Here is a 20,726-nt window from a genome sequence, read left to right on the forward strand (position 1 = left end):
GCTGTGTGTTCAGACTCCAAAGTGACTATGTGGTCCTTGCCTTCTCGGCCCACTCCTCCTCCTCACCTCACCACTCCCTGCAAGCTTACACAATGCTTTTTTCTTTCAGGCAAGCTTCCCAGACCTCCTCTCAATCGTAACTTCGTGTTTTTCGGGGGGTGGGGTGGGGTGGTCTGTCTCCTCTATCGGACTGGGAGTGCCCAGCTGTGTGTGTTCAGACAGCCCCCTCAGGACAGGTGTGCTGTGTACCAAGCCTGTCCCCATCGGGCGGGCTTTCATGTCCCCCATCAGACAGGGAGTTTCTCAAATCGAGCTTCCTGTCTCCTCCATTGGACTGTCCGTCGTCAAAGCAAAGGTTCTGCAGCTCCCCAGGCACCTGCTCAAGCACTGTCTGCGGGCAGGGATCAGCCTCTCTGTCACCCACTCAAGAAGGGATCTGAAATGACCCAAGTCCCATGAGCTTTGCACACATTTAGACTTAGAAAATATCACCAAAATCAGGGGAGAAAAGGAAAGGGCAGAGTGGAGACCACTGCCCCTCTTCACTCTTCCCTGGCAGACATACTCCATCCAGACTGTCACCTCACACTCTGCTCACACCCCTGCCCTCCCATGCTGCCTGTTCTGGTCTGCAGATGGTGATTTTGCATCCAGGCTCCACACTGCAACCAGGGAAACCTCAAACGCCCTCTCTGTCTCCCACTGCCTCAGTGGGGGCGGGGAGTCCAAACTAAGCCTCACATGCAAGCTCTCTCTAACATAGACTGGGGAGGGGTGGGTCTTGCTTTTTTTTTTTTTGTCACTTCTTATGTGTCATACCAAGAGCCACTCCCTCCCTCTACAAGCCACCTTACATACTAAAACCCCAGGGTCCATGGTAGACTTTGAGATACAGCTAGAGGCGGAAACAAAGTCCCTGGCTGCACTGCTATGCAAGGCTGCCACGGTAGGGCACCCCACATGAGAGTTTATCACAGGCAGCTACTGTCCCGCAGCTCTGGGGACCCCTGAGTCCAAGACCACAGCTTCGTTCTTCACCCGGTAGCCTCCCTGGCAGCTTCCGGCTCCAACACTGCTCTCTTACAAAGACACTGAGTCGGGGCCCGTCCAGATGACTTCACTTACCTAAAGTGCCCCCTTTTAAAATGCATTATTATTGTTGTTGTTGTTGTTAGTCTGTGCGTCTTTTTCCCACTCAGTTTTCTTGCTGTCCCTAAAACACCTCTCTAAAGACCTGTCTCACGGTTGAGGATGTCGTCCAGTGATTAAAGTACTTTTCTACAAACAAGAGAGCCAGAGTTTGGGTCCCCAGAACCCATGTGAGTGCTGAGTGGACATGGTGGCCCTCCCTCCAGCCCCAGAGTGTGGAGACAGAGGGTTCCCAGAGCCACCTGGCTAGCAAGATTAACAGGAACAATCAGATTGGGTTTGACTAAGACAAACTGTCTCAGTGAGCAAGGCAGGAGAGCAATTGAGGGTGATTCCTGACATCAATCTTGGACTTCTACATGCACGCACACATATATACCCATACACATGCTAACATCCATAATATACATACATACATGCATACCACATACATGTACCCAAAAAATTAAAAGGAAAGGAAAAGAAAGATCCTATCTCATTCTGGAAGTTAGAATTTCAGTGTAGGAACTGAGGAGAGCAACATTGAACCTGTCCATTGTCTCCATGGGGAGAACGCTCTGTGAAAGAGAGAAAGACAGCAACACAAAATCAAGTAAACGTATACCAAACTGCCCTACCTAAATGTTTGTTTGTTTGTCAGGTTAACACAAGTAAGTGTAATCTGAGAAGAAGAAACCTCCGTTGAGAAAATACCCCCATCAGACTGACCTGTAGGCAAGCCTGTGTGTGTGTGTGTGTGTGTGTGCGCACACACATGTTGTAGAAGTAAAAAAGCCTACTGGTACATGCCTATAATTCCAGCACCTAGAAGGCAGAGAGGGAAGGATCATCGCAGGTTCGAGGCCAGCCTGGTCTTTTGGGACTTCCAGTCCAGCCAGGGTCATGCAGTGTGGTGTTTTCAGGGGAGCCATGGCAGAAGCTAGATGCCTGGATGGGAAGATTCAGGGAGGATCAAGAGCTAGAAATCTGTGACAGACAGGCTGGGCCCACAGGTATATCTTGTCAACGCTCCAGTTTGAAGAAAGCCTCCCTCCTGATACTGTAACAGACACTTAGAGGCTGATTTGGTTAAAAAAACACCGACTTTCCCCTTGGCCCCACAAGAAACAGCAATGTCTGCCAAGCAGGACAGCCCATCCCTGAGATGAGAACCAGCTCCTGGGAGGGAAGAGTCCACTCCCTGGAGCAGGTCAGCTTGTAAACTTAACACTAGGCCTCGCTGCACTGGCAAAGGGGCCACAGTTTCACATCAGACCTCCTCACAGGACTGGAACTGAAAGGATTCTGGGTAAGACCCCGCACCTTGACCATGAACACTTACACACACAAACCTACCACCCTTGGCCCAATTCTCCCTCTGCTTACACCTAGAGTTCTCAGCGGTGCCCTGATGGTGAATTTGGAGCCACTGGGTACCTTTATCTCATCCTTTGCCTGTCCCTCTTCTCACTATGCACTGATTAAATCTCTCTGCTTCTCACCATTCCTTGTTAGTTAGTGTACTGAAGCTGAGCCCTCTGCCTGTTGGAGCTGCTAGAACCAGGGCTTTTGCCCCAAAACTTGTTCAATAAGATATGAGGTGCAGCCCTTGGGTGAAAGTATGAGGCATTTCAGGTACACAGACTACACACTCCTAGGCAAGTCCCTTCTCTCTCTGAGCCTCAGTTTCTCCTTTTTTTTTTTTTAAAGAAGAAGAAAGACTTGAGCCCTCCCTCCAGCTTGAGGCTCTGAGTTCAACATCTTGATTCCAGACCTTTAAATTTGCAGTGAAAGTGTAATGAGGGTGGAAACAGATGCTGAGACTCACAGCCAAACACTGGGTGGAGTGCAGGGAGACTGTGGAAGATCGAGGAGAATAGAAGGGAGGGGACTGGAGCTCCACAGGAAGACCAACCAGGGCCAAGGGGGACTTACAGAGACTGAAACACCATCCAAGGACCATGCATGGACCGGACCTAGGCCTCCTACACAGACATAGCCAATGGGCAGCTCAGGCTTCATGTGGGTCCCCTAGTTAGAGGAGTGGGGGCTGTCTCTGACAAGGACTCTGCTGCCCGCCAGGCCACAGGGGAAGAGGATGCATTCAGTCCTGATTCTACTTGATGCGCTTGGGCGAGCTGGTGGGGACCCCCCTTTTCTGAGGAGTAGGAAAGGTGGGAGGGGAGAAAAGGGAGGGAGGGTAGGACCAGGAAGAGAGGAGGGAGGGGGCTACAATCTGGATGGAAAGAAATAGAGTAATGAGTACTGTCCCCACCTGACCTCACCCTTTCTAAGGTTGTGTCACCTTTCCTGAGGACAGGCCTCCCCAACCTGGACCAAAGTCCCCAGCTTTAAGGGCCCAGAGCCTGGATGAATCAGAACCAGGCATGAAGAACTGAGTTCTGAGGAACTGGGTCAGAGAAAGATAATGGTGGTCCTGTGTTCCAGCAATCACTAACGGAGCAGGTTCCATTCCAGAAAGCATCCTGGGTTCTTGGAGTCATCACTGTAGGCAAGAGACTGAATGAAATTCAACCACCGTGTATCAGACAGAGGGAAAAACACAAGGACTTCCAGGCCAGCCAGCATTCGAATCTCACTAGCCTGATAGGTCACAGTGCCTCAGCTGGCCCATCCTAAAATCACACCTCCCTGGCCAGGACTTGGCCTGGGATGGCTGGGAGGAGGTCCCAGAGGCCAAGCATGGCTTCTTTTCAGTCAACCTTTATTGATTGGAGCCAGGGCACAGTTCTCTGGCGTTATTAATATAGAGTTCCAAGCTCGGGAAGGCCTGGAAACCAGCAGACACCTTAACCCGCAGGCCCAATGATATAATTAAATGGAGAGATACTCCGACGTTACACCCTCTTCCAATCAAGGTATGCAGCTGCTGGGAGACAGGTGGCCCTGACAAAAGAGGCAGGAGAGGGTCTCCACCTACAGCAGACAAGCAGCAGGAACCAGCCGGTGCAGGCCATCCACTCCAGAGTCACGTCAGCTGCCTCCATTTATCATTGTTGGTCCTCTTGATCCGCTCCTCTCTCCCAGTTGGTCCCCCACCCCAGCCCTGTGGCCTGTGTCTAAAGCCGTGGTTCTCAACCTGTGGGTCGTCACCCTTTGGGGATTGAACCAACTGCTTCCACAGGGGTCGCCTAAGACCATCGGAAAACACAAATATTTACAGTATGACTCATGGCAGCAGCAAAATTACAGTTATGAAGTCGCAAACGAAAATATTTTCATGTTTGGGGGTCGCCACAACGTGAGGAACTGTATTCAAGGACCTCAGCGTTAGGGAGGATTGAGAACTCGCTGTTCTGGAGCCTCTGCAAGCCAGGGTTTTCTTTCTCAATCTTTTTCTCCTCCTCCTGTCCCCGCCCGGGTGTGCACGCTCCCCTCAAAACCCAGAGACTCCACAGCTGTCTTTAACCCAAAATCCTGCCAATTAAATAGTTCCTTCCGGCTCCAGCGGCTGTTGCTGACGTCGGGAGAAACGAACGCAGAGGCAGCCGCCTACGTGGGTGGAGCAGGGAGAGGCAGCCGCCTGCCCCCGGGAAGCAGGATGCGCTGCCGTCCCTTTGTCCGCCCACAGACCCAAGCACTGCTGGTCTCAACCTTATTCCCTCCAGCCTCGTGCTAATGAGGAAGGGGCACTCCACATCCCCCGAGAATTCCCAGGGTCACGCCAAGGTCCTGAGGTGCCCCAGCCCTGGTTTCCTGACTCCCTAAGTCCCCCAACCCTACAGGGCACCAATCTGATTCTTTGATCTACTTCTTGATCCTCCACTCTTACTGGACCCCCAACCCGATCCCCATGCGGCTCCTGATCCCAGAGTCTCCTACTGGATCTAGACCCCACCCCAGGCTTACGAGCAGCCCCTCCCCCAAGACTGCAAGCCGTTCCCATGGACCTGAGCACTAGCTTCCATCCAAAGCTGCCCAGGTCCCCAGTCTGCGGGCTGCACCCCTGCCCCCAGGCTTCGCACTCTGAGCTCTCCTGCACCCTGTCCCTCGCAGTCCCCAAACTCTGTCCTTGACTTCCCCCCGCCTGGAACAGCGCTGGCTCAGCAACCAGGAAGACGTCGCCGTGGGAACCAGAAGGGGGCACATTAAGAGCAATTAAGCCCGCGCACAGTTGGCAGCGATACCTCAATAAATAATAGTCAGAAAGGCACGTAAATAAATATTAGAGCACACTACACGAGCAGGAGGCACCGGGACCCGCGGGCCAGTGGTGACGCCTCCATCTCTGGAGACTGGCACAGGCCTGCGACTGCCAGGGATCCCCGAACCCTGGGAGCCTCGAGACCTATGGCTAGGGGCTGAGCAGAGATGGAGTCTGAAACTAAGAGAGAAAAACAGAGATAAAGAAGAAAAAAAAAAAAAAAGAATATGGGATAAGCTGGGTGTAGTGGTCAACACCTTTAATCCCAGTACTCAGGAGGCAGAGCCAGCCTGGTCTACATAGTGAGTTCCAGGACAGCCAGAGCTACATAGTGAGACCCTGTCTCAGGGGAGAAAAAAAAAATGGAATGAACTGAAGCAAGGGAGTGTGGACGGAAGGCCTAGAGGAAACAAGGCTCCGTTTCCCTCTCTGGCCAGCCTGTGCACCCTCCTCTCCCGCCCCCTCCCCCTTCCTGGGTCTCCTCAGTCTAGATAGACTGACATCTGCACAGCCAATGTCCACACAAGGACTCATAGGGCAGCCTTTGGGGCTGTTGGCTGCTCTCATCTCTTACTCAACAGTAGCTATCAAAGGCTTCCTTATTTAAATGCCATGGCTTGAGGAGCTCCCACGTACCCCTCCAAAAAGATCTGTCTCTTCTGACACAAGATGGAACACCTCCCTTGGGGCCTAAGATCTTAGCCTATAAGCCGTGAACAGGTCCTACCCCAACAAGCCCTACCCAGATCGTCTGGGATCAGAAAATGGGAAGCTTCCCCTTTCTACCCTTGAGGCCAAAACCTGAGAATCACTCTCCATGCCTCTCCTCTCACTTAGTTGTAACCAATCAGATTATCTAACCATCTCTGCTTTGGAGATGCTTCCAGAATCTTCCCACTCCTTCTCTGTTGCCCAGTATTAGCCAAGCTCATTCCGTATCAATAGCTCTTCCTTGGGCTCCCTGCTCCCACCTTGACCCCTCCCTGTGGAGCTATAAAAACAAGGCATCTGGAAAAGCCATTGTTCTCAGAATGGCCTGACAGGCCCTGGAAATTTACTCCACCACCACCACCCTCTAGCCCTGACCTCACTCTCCTGGTCCAACCCCATCCCCAGGCCTCCTCCCTGTTCCTCAAACATGCCAAACATGTTTCCACACTTGTACCCCGGTACTGGGTGACCTTCCTCTCTAGAACATTCCCCAGATGGCATCAAAGTAGAGCCCATTTTTCAAATTTGAAGGAAAGAGGAGAGGAGAGGAAGAATGGAGGTCTGAGGGAGGGGGTGATAAGAGAGAAAGAGACTTCCAGGTGGGAGCAAACGGCACTGGGCAAGGGCCGGGTGACACGGGCAAGTGCCCAGTGTGGGCAGGGTGGGGAAGGATGCTGGCTGGTTGGAGCTGGAGAGAGCTCTGGGGCTGTGTGTGAGCCATTCCTTTGCCAGTCTGGTACCCTGGTGGCAGAGGGCTAGACTGGAGAACTGAAATGAAGTGTCTCAACCGACACATCCCCCCACCCTGGGGCACAGAGCCCTAACTCCACCTCAGGCCCCAGCTGGGACTTGGACCTTCGTGCTGCAGGCAGTACTGCATGGGTAGGCCCCTGGTAACAGCCACAGTAATTACTGGTTGTGTGCGATTAGGGGATAATTATGCTTAATAAGTCCAAAAGTAATTACCAGGCAGGCTGCCTACTGCTTTGGAAAACAGAGGCCCCCAGTGAGCTGGTGCCAGGGTGTGGAAAAGGGGAGGGATGGGCATTGTTGAACATCCAGGTGCTGGCCCATTTCTCCTGCAGATGCCCACATCCTCTGAGCTACGCCCTCACCAGGGCCTTGCTCACCTCCAGTGACAGGGAACTCACTGCCCTACAGCAGGCTCCTCCCACCACTGGTGGTTCAGTTCTGCCTGTGCCTGCCTCTTTGTGACCCCTGTACTTCCTCAATCAACAGCTTAGCATGGGAGGGGACATCGCACTGGAGAATAATCATTGCAGATATCACCACGATTGTCTGACAGAACTCAACTTTCTTATTAGTCTCACTGCATGATGGGGAAACTGAGGCCCCAGGTGTCTAGGCCCATAACGGTGGAAGGGAGCAGAGTTAAAACTTCATTGTAACTTATGGCCAACCCAGAGCGTCTGTACCCTAAGCTCCTCAGAATCCATACAATCTGTTTCCTAGACACCCTGATCTCCCCTTGTTTTTTGTTTTGTTTTTGTTTTATGCCAGTGCTGGACTGGTAGCAGGTACCTAGTAAGCCCTATGGTTCAACAAAAAGCACACTCTAGTTTTGCAGCCAATGAACCCTGTGGCCTTGACCACTTTGGTCCCCAAATCTTCCTACCTGGGGTATGCTCTGGGGTAGCAAATAAAAGGCTGAGACAGGGCCCGAGTGGGAATCCACTGCTCTCCACAGCATTAGACATAGGCAGATTCCTCCCAGGATATTAAAGCCTGATGGCTCCATCATATAGTATGGTAGACGGCCACAGCCTTCTCCACAAAAGAGTATTTCCTTTCATGTCCCAGGGGAAAGAAGAATCTATGGTCAATACTGACCTAGCACCTTCTTGTGCAGCTATGGAAAGGTACATTATGAGGGCCAGAAACACATGAGAAAAACTAGGACATTCCAGCTCCCAATCACTAGGCCTAGAGGCCAAAGAGAGTGATGGAGCAGGAATTGTCTCACTTAGCCCCCATGGACCTCAGAGGACCACACTCGTGGAACCAAGAGTTCCCAGAATGTGAAAAAGTTGCTGCCACCGTAAAACTGAAAAAGAACAACAACAACAAAAATAGCCCATAAATATGTGCATTTAGCCATTCATATGGAATACATATCACCAGCAAACAGTGTAGAACTAGACATGGGAGGCCCTAATACCCATCAAGGTTTCACACCATCACCCAAAAGATTTTCCAGCTTCCAGAGGCAGACACTGAGCCCTGAGGGTTCTGAGGTGGGTGAGATCTGAGGTTTGGGAGGCGTATAATTAAGTGGGATACCCACCCATCCCAGGATATCCCACAACTGTTTCCGTGAGAGCTGGGAACTACAGCGTTTCAGCACCATGGACAGCGAGGAGGCCTTGGCTGTATGGGCCACCCATCCCTCTGCCAGTGAAGCTGGCTCTTGAAAAATTAAAACAGGACTGCAAACACAGATCAGTTGGCACACGGTGCTTGCCTGGCACACACAAGAGGTCTCAGATTTGATCCCCAGAACCTCATAAAATGGCGGTAGTATCACAGACCTGTAATTCCAGGACCAGAGGGGAAGAGATTGCAGAGTTAGGAGTTCAAAGTCATCTTCAGCTCTACAGTACGTTGGAAGCCAGCTGGGCTACATGAGACCCTATCTCAGAAAAAAACAAATAATTAAATTCTTTAGAAAGTAAACCAAGGGGCTTCTCATATCCTTCTCTGGGCCCAAGTCTTGAAGGAAGGAGGGGAAAAAACAAAAACAAAAAAAACAAAACAACTTGTGTTTAATAACAAAGGAGAAAAGAGTGATAAGGTAGCTTAGCCTTGGCCTGGAAATCCTATGAACACTCTTGAGTCTCCCTCTGGGTGACAGTGTGGCCTTGGGAACAACATTCTCATTTCCCTTCTCTAGACCTAGCCATGACATTCCTGGGGACTTCGTGGTCAGTGAGGGAAAAAGCTGGCACAGGGCATATTTGGCCCCGGGTAGTCTAGTGATTCAAAGCTGCTTTCTCCAGCCACCTCACTCATCAGGATCCCCACCCCCCAAAAAAATGAGTTATCTTAAACAAGTGCTTCTCAAACAATGACAGATGCAAACTACTAACAAATAAAAAAACAAAAAGGGGGGTATCACAGCTAAAGTAAGTCTTAGGATTATGAAGGCAAACTTAGTCAAATGGGTCTTTGCCTGTAGAACATCTGGGCCTTCTGATGTGCTGCCATTGTGGTTTACTATTTCTGAGACACGGGTGGGAAATGTTCAAAGCTCCCACTCTTGCTCCCTTGGAACATTTGTAGAAAAATATAACATGTAGTGAATTTTCCTTAAGGGCCAAGCACTGTCACTCTCCTAGGAAATGGGTGCTATCACTATTCCCATTTTTCAGAGAGGAAAACTGAGGCTCAGAGTAACAAAGGACTTGCCCAGAGTCACACATTCTGTGTGCTACAAAGCAGAGATGTGGACTGGGCTGTGCAGGCTCTGGTGTCTGGGATTTCTACAGCCCAGCTCAACTGTGTCTCCCAACTCCAGGGCTCAAAGAACACTAGCCAGTGTGGGAGGTGTTGGCCTAAATGCATGTCTGCTTAGCTCTGGGTATTTTGAGCAACGGATTACTTTTTTTCTTTTTTCCTGTAATTTTCCTTGTGGTTGATGTTTAGATTATGGGCAAATGGGGCTAGGCCCAGATGGTAGCTGGGAGGTAGAAGGAGCCCTGTGGGCTTTTGAACTAATTAATTTTAATTAAGATTGGCTTTGCGGCACGTGACACAGAGAACTGCCGTGCTTCTGGTCAGCTGATGGGGTCCAGGATGAAGGAGAAGAGAGAGAGAGAGAGGCCACAGGAAGGGTGGAAGGAGAAAAGGGGAAATAAAGAGAGGAAGAAGAAAGAGAAAGTCATGGGTGAGGGTATGGAGTTGGAACACACAGAGGGAAAAAGAAGAGGCAAAATGCAGAAGAAAGGAGAGAGAGACCATTAGTGACTCACAGAGCACTCTCTAAAAAGCGAGAGAGAGAGAGAGAGAGAGAGAGAGAGAGAGAGAGAGAGAGAGAGAGAGAAATGAGAACAGCCTCCCCTAGCATCCCAGACTCAGGACACTTCCTGTCCCAGCTCCATTCTCTCAGCTAAAGGGTGTCCTTTGAAGCAACAGGTGAGCCCCTGTTAGTGCAGGGCTCTTCCGGGGTGCCTAGGGCAGGCTCAGAGTCCTGCCTGCAAGCTCAGGACTCTTAGCTCTTCCCTCCCCTGATTTCCATCCGGACCAGCTCCTCATCAGGTACTTTTCTGTGCTGTTTTCTGGGAACAAGCTCATCCCTGTCACCCACCGCTTGCAGCCTCCACTCTCCTGTTCCCTGCCTGGAACTTCAAAAGAGCCTGACACAATTTCTCTGCAGCCTTTCTTCGCCTGTCAGGTGGCTCCGTCTGCACAGGACTCAGCTCTCCCTCATATCTTTTGGGGAGGGAAAAAAAAGAACCCTGGATCCTGCCTCTCTTCATGTGGGAACAACAGCAGAGGGACAGAACTGAGTGTCACTGGTGACAGTTCAGCCTCTGCACTGAGCCCCAGGGCTTCCTTAAAGGCATCTGGATAATAAAATCCCAATACCCTAAACCCAGCGGATTCCAGGCCCATCCAAGCCAGCCCCCACCCTCACCACAGGCCTCTCTAGCCCCTCTAAGGAGGAAATTTGGGATGGTGTTGCCATGGCAACCGTGGGCCCAGCAATCGCTCTTCGTTATGCTCAGGGGACAGAATTATATGACCTGGAATCAAAAACGTGCAAAGCAACTGATATTATGGAAAGAACAGAGTTACTCTCAAAACAGAGGGACTCAGAAAGAGACCCCCCACACACACCTTTCTGTTAAATGGCACACCTGCTGAGTTTGGGGAGAAATAAGTGACCTGACTCCCAAGCAGGCTTTTAGAGTCATTGATGCCGCTAGGAGCACAGAGGAAACATGAAGGCCTGAAAGGCTCTCGGGAACTACCAGCCTTCTAAGCATGTGTTGGGTGGGGTCAACAGGGCATCTCAGAAACTCTGGCTCAGATCATGACCCTTTGCCAGAAGCCAGGAACATCAGCTAGCCTTCTGTGAAGGATGTCATCCTCCATGGTAGGACCCCAAGATCTCTTCTTACCCGCCAACTCCTCAATCTAGCCCTGCTCTGACCCAGCCTGTCTCTATGTCCAGGAATCCAAAAATCACAGAAAAATAAAATCTGAACACAAAAGTTTGTCTGGAAAAAAAAAATGCATGGCTTAAACACTATTTTTCATCCTTGAATTCTGCTTTCCAACATTTAAGTGTTTTTTTTTTGTTTGTTTGTTTGTTTGTTTGTTTTGTTTTTAACTTTTATTTTTATGTGTGTGGACGTTTTGCCTCCTGTGTGTCTTGTGGACCACATGTGTGCCTAGTTCCTGTGGAGGCCAGAAGAGGGCAGTGGATCCCCTCAGAACTGTAATTACGGATGTCTGTGAGCCACCGTGAGTGCTGGGAACCAAACCCAGGTCCTCTGGAAGAGCAGCCACTGGGCTTAATTACTGAACCGTCTTTCTGGCCTCCCATTTAACATTTTAAGGCAGCTCGCTTTACGTTTTACAATAGTCAGGAGGGCCTGCACAAAAGGCCCCCAGGGGCCACAAAAAGGGGGATCTAAATTCCATGTGCAAATCTTGGCTTTCATTCTCCAGCCACGGACTTTAGGATTTCCTCAACCTCTCCATCCTGTAATCTTCTCATATGGAGTTGTCTACAGCAGAAGGCTAGTGCAAGAACAGAATGAGTCAAGGTTCCTAGAGCACTGAGCATGGGCCCTGGCACACAGAGTAAAAAGCAGCTGTTGGATGATTCCTTGTAGGTTGGCACCTAACTCTCAGTCTGCAGAATCTCTCTCTCTCTCTCTCTCTCTCTCTCTCTCTCTCTCTCTCTCTCTCTCTCTGTGTGTGTGTGTGTGTGTGTGTGTGTGTGTGTGTGTGTGTTGGTCTGTCTGTTTCTCTCTCTATGTCTCTGTATCTCCCTGTGTCTCTGTCTCTGTGTGTATCTGTCTCTACATGTATGTCTCGATGTTTCTGTCTCTATTTCTATCTTTCTTTCCTGGCCAGCCCTCACTCCATCTGGAATGTCTGCCCCTCTTTCCCTGCCAGCTTCACCTGTCCTCCACATCCCATATACCCTGTATCTTGTCCAAGGAACTGCCCATAGCAGTGCTCTGCCAGCGGGACCAGCTCCCACCCCACCCCCAGCATCCAGGAGTTCTGCCCCCTCCACCTCAGCCAAGGCTTCTCTGACCATCCCTGTCACTACATTTTCCAAACCGGTGTAGCCTGTGCTGCTTTCTGGGTCAGACTACCACCCTCTGAAGCCAGGAACATCTGGGCACACTCAGCCCAGCTAAGCCAGATTCTGCATCCCAGCCTGGGGGACAAAGAGCATCTTCGGATGACTCATCCCCACCAAGCCTGGCGTCAGACATGCTTTACCTCTGATAATTCTACCATTCTTGGCACCTAAGATGCAGAGAAGGCAAGAGAAAAATGAGTATTTTGTAGGAGCCAGAGGCACTGAAGCCCTGGCAGGGTGATGTTAAAGGGAGAGAGAGCAGGCAGGAGAGAGGAGGCAGGCTTGAAGGGTGTCAGTTCTGTGAAGTGGGGGGCACTGTGAAGGTGTGAGCCAAGGTTATCCCACCTCTTACCATCTTGGCCTCACCCATCACTTCTTTGACTTTGTTCCCTCCTTTCCTTTCTCTTTTGTTTCTCCTTCCTGCTCCCTTCTTTCTCTCCTTACCTCTCCTCACTAACTCATTTTTATTATCCATTTTTAATCTACTGTTTCAAGTGATTTTCCTTTTGTTCTTTTTCTGTACTGAGCCGCATGCTGGGTGCTAAGACCCTGGTCCACACTCTGATCATGACATCCTTGTGCTAGCCATGCAGAGACCAGCCAATCCAGGTCTGGCCCTGCTCTGAGAGAGTAGGCTTCCCTGAGGATGAGCCTTCCAGGTCAGAGGTCAAGGCTTCTGGGCACCAGGCAGAAAACAAGTGCGTGAGCAGGCACTGGCCTGCAGTGGCTGGACTGAGAGTGTGGCCCTGTAGGGTCAGAGTCACTTGCTGTTTGTACTACTTTTGGGTACTTTGGTAAGTGCTTCCCCTTCAAAGATGAAAAACTGAGGCCTAAGGAAACATCACTTGCCAAACATTTTAGTACATGGCAGAGATAGGACTCACCTCCAGGTGCAAATGGATCTTGTGGCCATGACCATGCCCTTTGACTGTGAGGAACAGCTCAGAGCAACTGAACCCCGGAACCATGGGGGAGAGGTGGGGAGGCTTGCTGCCCCCTCCCTCAATACCTGCAAATTGTGTCATTCTCCCGGTATCTCATCAAGAATAGCTGGTATAGGGCTTGCCTGCCTCCCTGTTCTTGCTCCCTTCTTTCTTCCTTTCTTCCTTCCTTCCTTCTCTCTTTTTTTTTTTTTTTTTTGAGACAGAGTCTCACCATGTAGCAGCCCCCAAATTATACTCAAATTCCGAATCCTCCGAAGTACTGAACTAACAGGTGCATGACACAGTCTTTCTGTCAGACTCTTTTCAGGACTGACCTGAGGGCTGTCTTGTCCCTTCTGTGGGCCCCATCTGCCCCCTCAGCCTCTGCCCGGTACTTTGTTCTCTCCCCTGACCCACACACACTATCCCTCAGCTGCACTGGCACTCCCCTCCATCTGTTCTCCTGATTCACCTCCTCCCATCATCCTCTACTGCTTCTCCCTCTCTTCTCTAGGTTAACTAATTGGTTAGTTGAATAATGATTGGTTAGTTGGTTGGTTGGTTGACTGATTGATTGATCGACTAACTGACTGATTCTCAACAGATTTCTAGGCAGTTTATAGAATGTGCAAATCTCAAGATCAGCTGTGATCTAGCCTATGTTTGGGGATCGCTAAGACTCAGCCCAGGAACTGATACCAACAGCCCTAAGTCAGAAAAGGGACCTGTGAATCAGCCCAGGATGCTATCTTGGCCACACTGAGACAGACTAGAGGCAATGAGCTCCAGATGTGCTCCTGGACATACCTGAGGAACAGAACCCCAACCCCACGCTGCCATTGCCACTGGCTTCCCAGGGTGCCCAGGGGCAGCTGGCTGAAGTCAGACTCATCCAGGAAGCATAAGAGAAAGGTGTGACTCCAGCTCCAGCAAGGGTTACTGGACTGGACTTGCAGAAGCAGAATTTCAACATCTGCCCTGGGAACTGACGGACAGTGGGAACTGAGGGAGTCAGCAGCGTGACTGCTGGACTTACCTTTTCAGTCATTCATCAGGTAACAGTGACAGTTGGGTGACCCCTATCCTGGGCCAGGCCATGTATCCAGAGCTGAGTATACACAGAGGGGAGAACAGATCTGCCCTACAGTACTACTACTGGCAAGATCCTAACTCAGTGTGTACTGAGATTTCTCAGTACACATTCCACATCCCCTGCTTATGGCCTGCCGGGGCCCTGCTGTCCTGGAACCCTACACTCAGCTGCCTGTGGAGTCTGACTGGGAACGCTCTGCCTTGAGGCATTTTTCCATGTCTGTCTGTTCCATCCACTGGGAACTCAACCCCATCCCAAGCCCTCACCCCACGATTTCCTAACTGTACATCGCCGGGATATCTGCCCAGTCTTTCTGTGCCTCAGTTTCCAAATCCATAAAATAATTTTTTTTAATTGCCTAAGGGCAAGGATAAAATGAATGTGTCCCTAAACACAAAGCAAAGCACTCAGATTGGGGTGTGGCTCTGGAAGCAATCCAGTAAGAATTCCTGAGATAACATGGGTCCCCATGCCAGAGCTTCCAAACTGTTCTCAGGGGAAAGCTCAGCCCATCCAACACCCGGTAGCTGTCCATAAGCACTGCCATTGTGCCACCCACGTCACTTTCACCTTCTCCCAGCAGCCCTTGCTTCTTTGGAGGAGGGCCCCAAATCGTCTAGGACTGCATTTTCCTTCCAGTAGCCACGGGAGTACCGTCTACCTGCCCTTCACTGTCATGATGGCCGAATCTGCCTCTGTTTTGTCCTCTCCCAAGGGTCCCTTCCCAGCCCAGACCCTCCTGGTCCTACCAGAGGAGGTCAAAAAGTATTTGTCAGAAGAGTAAAGGAGCCAGTTGAGCGTAAGCTCCTGGAGCTAAGCCATCTTGCCTCCTCCTTGAAGACAACCTGAGCATGAGTCACAGCAAAGGAACTTCAGTCTCGTACGCAGAAACCTTCAAAAGGCACACTGACTGCTGTGCTTTGGTCTCTTGAGAGTGTGCCAAAAGGTGGGAGTTACACGCATCACCCAGACCAAACAGCTTCTAATCTTTCAGCTCTCCCTCTTGCCTGCCGCAGGCTCTCAGGAAGGAGGCCAGCAGCTGCTCTGGGCAGGAGGCCAGGCTGAAACTGCTGGCCCGTATTTCTGACCTGGAGGCCCAGATGTGGGCGTGGGACCCTCATCCGCCAAGGCCAGCCACATGGACCAGTGAGCCACTGATGGACCAGTGAGAATCTTGGCCTCTTCAGTGGCCCACACAGGTGTCCTGAGGTTTCCTTGAGAGGCGTCAGGAAAGAGTGACAACAAGAGGCCAGGCCCCCAGCACTGCCATGGTTTGCTACATAATCCACATAGTGAGGAAAAAAGTCTTGACAAGGGCCCATTCTTGATAAACATAGTGAGCCTGTTAGGAACTGAAAGGTAACTCAGCTCTGCCTACAACTGATCTTTCCCTCACAGCATCAGGCCATCTTGTTTCCCTTTCCCCGAGGAAACCAAGGCGTGCTGGTCTGGGAAATACATGGAACGAGACCGTCTGGGCCAGGGTACGTAAAGCTAGGATGACTGACGAGCGCTCCTTGAGCTGGCTGGACTCTGGACAAGACAGCCAAAGACAAGAAGGCTTTTGGGTAACCAAAAGTAAGAGTAGATTCTTCTCAAAATTGTGTCTACAGAGCCTCCACCACAAATGATGTCTTTCTCCTGGCCCTCGGGGTACTTCGCTTTATATTTCCTATAAAACATGCTTCTTCAGGCTGTTTTGTGTTGATTGTGTGTATCTGAAGGAGACACACTCATTTTCTGTGATCTTAGTAACAGAAGGCTCATGATAATAAACACTCACTAAACGCCTGCCGGCATGAATTTTTTTGGAGGTGGTCATGGTTTGGGGGGGAGGGGCTCTGCTTTATTTTTTGTTTTGTTTTGTTTTGTTTTGCTTTGTTTTGCTTTTGAGCTAGCCTTCTCCCCTGCTTGGAAGTATCACATTCTGTAAATCCCTAACTTCTCTGAGTTTGCTTTCTCACCGGTAAAATAAGAACAAAAGGCTGAGCATGGATGTAACCCGAGAATCCATGTAACCCCAAAATTTGGGAGTCTAAGGCAAGAGGATAGCAAGCTCTAGATCAGTCTGGGGTATGCAGTTAGACTGGTACAAGCAAAACAAAGTAAAGCAGAAAGAACAAGTACTAAAATGTACCTGCTTCCAAGGTCAGGTATGCACAGGAGGTACTTGACTGCATGCCTACCACAGGTAAAGATGGCAGCAATGCTGTCTTTATTGTGGCTGTGATGGGATGATGGTGATGACATCAATGGTGGTAGTGATAATGTCATACATATAACAGTGATGATCAGGTTGGAGAGGGTGATACTGATGACAATGGTGGCCTATGGCACTCCTCCTGGAGAGACAAGAACAAATGTCTACTTACTCCAGACAGGGAACTGACAATATACCAAAGTAAGGATACCACCTAAGTCCAGCTTGGGGACCCAGAGTTTTATCAGGGTTACTTATGGGAATATGGGTGAGAGGTTACTTACAGGAGCAGATAGGACTCAAGGACAGCTGCACCACCAAAGCCCACCCCAGCAGGGGTAACAGCCCAAGAAGCTGGAAACAGCCTTCAGGTAGCTCAGCAGCTTGGAAAGTGTCTTTCCCAGACAGATCTGAGTTTGTCAGGGTCTCTTCCTGGTCTCTTCTCAGCTTGTCTGAGAGTGTCTTTCCACAGTCCTTACTGACTAGTATAGCTGATCAGTTTCAGGGACTTCCTGAAGCCATTGAGTTGTTTATTTCCTGAGCTTAAGGAACTTTCTTGCAGGATGGAACGTTCCACCTCTCTTGGACATCCTATGTCTTAAGAAGCTTTCCTCTAAGATGGAAGGCTTTCATCTAGAAGGAAAGTGCTACAAAGCGGGTGGTGGCAGTGATAGTGGTGATGTCGCTGAAGGTGCTGGTACTGACGACAGAGGTAATGGCGGAACTGGTAATAATCACGGTATGACGGTGGTTATGGCAGCGATGCCAGCAGTAGTGGCAATGGTGGAGATAATGGTGCTGGGACAGTGATGACTTCTCTGCCTGAGTTACTTAGTCCAGTCAGCTCCCTCACTGGCCATGGGTTCGTTTCCTCCTTGGTCTAGTAGGCGCTTGGAACCCTGACAGGGCTTCTGGGCCTCAGTACCGTGGTGGAGGCAGCAGCGGGAAGCAGACGCCCACACTCAATAAGAGGGTTGGGATGTTTTGTGTGGCATGTTCTGCCAACAAAAGGTGAACGTAATAATTTTGAAAGGAATGTGTGTGCACTCAAGCTGCCGAACAGCCACTTAATACGCTGCTCCGCAGGGAAGGTGAGTGAGACACGTGGGCAGCAAGCTTGTATCCATTCCACCAAGAGAGGCCGCAGCCGCACGCGGCAATCTAAGCCTGGATTCTCCTTGCTGGGGACAGGGCTCTGCGTACCGGAGTAAACCGCAGACATACATTCAACACCAACTGTGTGCAGGTCAAGCTCTGTGAAGGACAGAGGTGGGTTGGAAACCCAAGCCAAATGTAGCGAGGGGGTGAGAAGATGAAATATTTAACACAAAATGCTGGCCCCAGCTGTTCGTTCAACAAATACACCCTACACCTCGTAGGCTTGTGGTCAGTATTGAGAACACTGAGAGTCAGTCGTGCAGGTACTTGCAGCCTGATGGAGAGAGAGATGTTTAAACACCCCAAGGACAACGGTGTTATTTACCAATGTCCTGCCTGCCCTTGGGTTAGAAATAAGCCCTACAAGGGCAGTCAAGCACTTCTAGGAAGGGAGGAGATGGTTTCTGTGGCTTCTGGGGGTGACGCTGTTAAGTGGGGGTGATGGCAGCAGCGGTCACAGTCACAGTGATAAGGGTGGTTGGCAATGGTGGTGACCATAAGGGTAATTATGATGATGGTGGTAATGACAATGGTCGTGGCGATGGTGGCAGTGAAGGGAATGATGGCGGTGGTGATGGTACTGATGGTGATGGTGATGGTGGTGGTAGTTTGTTGATAGTCATGGTTGCAGTAAGGGCTGATGTAGTGATAGTAATGGTGGTGGCGGTGGTAAGTAAGTAGGACCCCACACCCATCTTGTCTCCCAGACTCCTGGCCAGCTGCTGCAAAGCTGCCTCTGAGGCTGTGAAAACCCAGCAGACTCATAATTCAGTCTCAGCTCTGTCTGGGCTTTCCTGGCCCATTATCTGCCACTTCCTATTCAAAGTCTAGTTAATTCATACACATACACACACTCACACACACTCACGCAGATGCACACACACACACACACACGCACACACACACACACACACACTCACACTATTCTTGGTGGTCTGCCACACACTAAGTAGGTCACCGCTCGATTTCCCTTCTTCCTGTCTCTCATGCTGTGGCCTGTCTGGCTCTTGCCTCCTCTCTCCCTGACAGCCCCTCAGCCCTTCGGCTGCTCCCCACCCATTATTCACACGCTCTTACTCGCTTCCTTGCTTCATAGCTCCATGGCTCCCATAACAAAGGTGCCTCTGGGTTAAAGAGCACCTTCCCGGTGCAATGGCCCGAGCCTACAGTCCCTGCGCTTGGGAGGCTGGAACATAGCTAGGTTAGACTACAGAGAAAGACCCTGTCTCCGAAAGGGAGAGAAAAAGGGGGAGGGAAAGCGAAGAAAGGCCTTGATGACTCGGCAGCCCTTCCTATCTGCTCTCTCCTCACACCCCTCCCCACTCAGCCACACTGCCTTCTGCAGCCATCTGCTTTTCCCACCCCAGGGCCTTTGCACATTACTCTGCTGCCTGGCAGGCTCTTCCTACCCCCTCTTTACTCAGATGCTCTCTACCCAAAAGACACTTTCTTCTGTGAGTGCATAGTCTCTTTGCTCCCACGTGGCCCAAATGCCTCTCTGTCCCGAACTGGTGGCAACAGTGTGTCAACTTGGGTGGTCATTTGACAGGAGATGGTCTTCTTGAAATGCTGGGGCCCTGGGTGCTGTGCTCACAGGGTGAACAGACACCCTCCATCCCGCTCCTGCCATAAGCACCAGACTCACCCAGACAAGCAGACATGCAGGAAACACGGCCTACCCAAGTCACAGAGACACGAAGCTCCAGAGCCGGAGAAACCCTGGCTTCTGGGCTGGAATGGCCTTCTCTTGCTGACTGCTGGGTAGGAGGTGAGGTCAAGGCTCTGAGGGGAGGGGAGGAATTCAGGAGCAGTGGGCTAGGTTGGGGAAGAGCAGAGAACCTTGCTGTCTTTGCACCTGGGCTTTGCAGGATGAAAGCACCCTGGTGAGAAGAACGCGCTTTCCACTTGTACTACAGGGCCCAGTGATGCCCCATGCAAATGTATGTAAATTATATGTAAACAAGTTCTCTGGTTGGGATGAGGCTTCTGAGAAAGGACCAAGCTCCTTCTAGCCCCAGAAGTCGGCTAAAACTTTGTTAGCTGAACACTGCGGAGAGTGACCACAGGTAGGGACCCGTGCCCATCCCCCACCCTTGCCTCCCAGACACCAGGGCACCTGGGCGCTATAAGGTATCTCCACCCACAGTGGCTTCTTTGGGTCCCACCTGCTTTGCCTAAATCTCCTGGGATACACCCTCAGACATGTGCCACGCCCATCTGCAGAACAAAGTCTAGGGCCCCTGTGGTGTGGCTAGCATGATCCTACTTCTCCCCTAAAGACACAGCTCACGGGTCCCTGTGAAACCACTCCCAGGTCCCTTATTCTCTCCACCCAGCCCAACCAGGAGGGCCTCCTGCCCACCCCAGGCCTTCCTCAGGCCTGTGTGCCTCCTACCAGCGAGGCTGGGTCCACTAGGGGCAGCTTTCTATGTAAGGATCTGTCTCCACCGCTGTCCAGCAGGTCTCTGGAGACCATGACCCATAGGGATGTCTGGTATATGAATGGCTGAATGAGAAAATCAGAATGGAATGACAGGGTTGACAGAAAGAATGTCCTGAAGACATCATTACTCTCTTCTCGGAGGGTTTGAATGCACCAGTGAAACATAGACAGTGTGGGTTGGGTAGCTATAACCTTCTGCCCTGGGTGACCAGGAGGCCTGCTTGGCCCTGCCTTGGTTGACATCTTCTGTGGCTCCTGTCCCTTCTCTCCACCCCCCTCCCAGTCTCTGCCTAATTGGCTGTCAGTGGTGTTTCATACAGAAAGGGAACTGTTCCTTGAAGCCTCACAGCCTGTCATTAGATCTATGGCAGCTTCCTAAGCTGCTCGGTGGTTCCCATGGCAACCCGGCTGGTACCCGACTGGCAGTGGGCCACCTGCAGGAGAGGGAGGGAGAAACAGAGACAGGTGCTAGGTTGCTGCCTGAGACAGAACTGATGGGACTAAACCCAAAGACCTAAGGAGAGGCACAGGGATATGGTATGAGCTGAGAGAGACTCAGATG

The sequence above is a fragment of the Meriones unguiculatus genome, chromosome 3 (assembly GCF_030254825.1).
Source record: "Meriones unguiculatus strain TT.TT164.6M chromosome 3, Bangor_MerUng_6.1, whole genome shotgun sequence".
Classification (NCBI taxonomy): domain Eukaryota; kingdom Metazoa; phylum Chordata; class Mammalia; order Rodentia; family Muridae; genus Meriones; species Meriones unguiculatus.